We start from the raw sequence: 2,856 nt of genomic DNA on the forward strand, positions 1-2,856 counted from the left end.
TTACGAGTACATATATAATAAGATTAAAAGCTGGTTGAATAAAAGTTTTGTCTCGTCATTCAAAACTTAAACACGTCAAACTTTCTTCCAAATATCTGAGCACGAGTCCTGCGAAGCTCCGGAATAAGAGAAAGTGGGAAGATGCGCTTGATTTTCAAATGTAGAGGAGGAATAAATATAAAGCGAGTTATTTTTTATGGGAAACATGGAGATGACTCAACCTCGCGATCTTCTGAAAGAAAACAGATCCCCTGACGGAGAGTGTGTGTTCATGTTTGAGATGTGCACGCCATCCACTGGGACTGTGCACGAGCATGAACATGTAAAAAGCCTAAACCTAAAACACTGAGTCCCATAGAAAAGTGCGTTTTAAATCAGAGGTGTGTATTCTTTTATTTTATTTGAAACATATACACAATAAAGGGTTTTGTGTTGCTTGTGTCCCTGAAGTTTATCTTTATCCGGTTTTCCCACCACAGAGTTTTTCTCCTGTTCTTCATCCTGCAGGAACTTGTGTGTGTCTTACTGGTGCTGCTGGTTTCCTCGTGTCGTTTGGGTTAAATGTTGCTTCAGGATTAAACTGCAGCTCTTTGGATCCAGTTTGGTAACAGCCGACCTCTGAGGAGAGGCCAGAGGTCATCCGTCATCCTGAGGTTTCACTGCCTATAGGCTTCTTTCCTTCTTTTTTTTTTAAGACTCATGGAATCTGATCTGTTCCTCACTTTTCTCTCCCCCCCCATATCTATCTGATGTGTGCGGATATGAAAGCACATGGTGGAGGTGGTGGTGCTTGTGGGTGGGGGTCCTCCACTGCTCATTGCCGCTCAGGGACCCTCTCCCCTGTTCACAGATGCATATTTCCCCTCCTCAGTTTTGTTGACTCTGGCGTGAAAAAAACTTCAGCGACTCGGAGACGGAGCAAATAACATCAATGATTTAATGGCTGATATCAGTGGGAAAGAGAGAAAGCTCCGTGTGTCCGTGCAAAGGGAACCAGAGGCAGCTCGTGAAATATTGTTGGCTTATGAAATAATAATACACTGAACTTTCTCAAGTTTTTCTTCACCCTGCGCGAGAGTTAATGCGATAAATTTAAAGTACAAGAAATGACAGATTTTGTGTATTAGCTGATGATGTAAGTCATTAAAATACTTTCTTCTGCAGACACGTGGTGTAAAAATACTCTAGATTTCAGATTTCCTGAATCAAAAGACTACAGACAAAATCCAGATTTCTTTTTATAAAAATGCAAATGTTCATTTCAAAACTTAAATTGATTGATGCAAACATTTTAAATGCTTAATGTAAGAGTTGGTTTTGTCATTATTGCTGCAAACCAACTTCCCTATGAGCACAAAGTCCAAGCCAAGTTATGAATAGTAGTTATGTTTTTAGGAGTTTTTGGATAATTCCTGAATTTATAAACTTGCCCCAAACTTTAACAGTTAACTTTGAATAATGACAATTTCAAAAAGGATGAATTTATTTCCAGAAGGAAAAAGAACCTCTTCAGATTGTGTTTTCATTCCAATTCAACAGACACACACTATCTCCAGGCACTTTACATAATAATTTCGCAAACTCACAATATAATAGAGAAACACAACAATTCCAACGAGGAGCTTTGGCAACTGTTGAGAAAAACTCTTTTAACAAAAGAAACCTCGAGAACCAGACTCGACAGTTGAAAACTCAGTTAACACGAATACTTCATGTTCATATTTAATCTCATATAAAGACGGCAGCGGATCCAGCTGCACGTGCAGAGGTGCAGATAGTGTGACATCACGGAGGATGGTGACATCATTCTACACAGGTTTTCCGCCCCGACTGCAACAGGTGGCTGGACCTCTACCCCCCTCCCCCCCCCCTCCGATCTGAATCTCCGTGTCCGGTCCGACTCTTTACGAGGATGTCGATCCGCTTCACGTCTCCCGGCCTTGACTAAATCCCTCAGCCCTTTTTTATGGAGGGAGGATGGCGGCGAGAGGAACGGGGGGGGGGGGGGGGGGCGCGCTTGCTTCTCTCAAGTGCGGCGATGCAAACGTAACCAAATACCAAAACTAGGGGTGAAGAGCGGAAGGGGAGCACATGGTGACTGACAGGTGCGGTGCTTATTGGACGTTTGTGCTCAAAGAGAAACACGTCCACTAAAGCTATAAGTGAACTTTGATCTGGTTCAGCAGCAACTAACAAGGTTTGTGTGTTTGATGTGATAGAGACTCACACTTTCAGGTACAGTGAACGAGTCAATGAGGACACAACACACAGAATCACAATCATCACTTGTTTATTGTTAAGATATCGATTACCCTTTGTTTTTCCCACAGGAGGCAAATGTTGGTTTTGGTGCCGGTGAACCGTTGTCAAGTATCAGGGATCAAGTGAAAGTCAAATGATGATCGACACACATCTGGTGCAAAGATATAGCTGCTTCTGAACATGATTATATTTGCCCCTTTTATCTTAAATCAAGCATAAATCTTTTGGTTTCATGTCCATCTTCTTAAATTGCATTTCGACGGTGCATCTGCTGCGTGGATCCATAGGAGCAACTTTACGCTGTACAACACAGAGGAACTGTCGGGCCCCTACACAAATAAATACAGAATATACACGGTACACACATATTGAAATGATCAAAAACTGGTGCAATGATTCAGTGTGTTTTTTTTCTGTAAATCCTCTGTTTTGATCACAATCTTTCCTGATCTGCAGTGAGCACCACTGGCTGCCATCACACAGGTAAAATAACGAGGCCACCATCCGGCCCCCGACTCGGCAGGAGGAGGAGTCAGACCGAGGGAGCAGCTCAGTTCAGTCAGGGGCGTCGGGGGGGGGGGGGGGTTAAAGGAG

Source organism: Pleuronectes platessa, chromosome 21 (genome assembly GCF_947347685.1).
Source record: "Pleuronectes platessa chromosome 21, fPlePla1.1, whole genome shotgun sequence".
In the NCBI taxonomy this organism is placed as follows: domain Eukaryota; kingdom Metazoa; phylum Chordata; class Actinopteri; order Pleuronectiformes; family Pleuronectidae; genus Pleuronectes; species Pleuronectes platessa.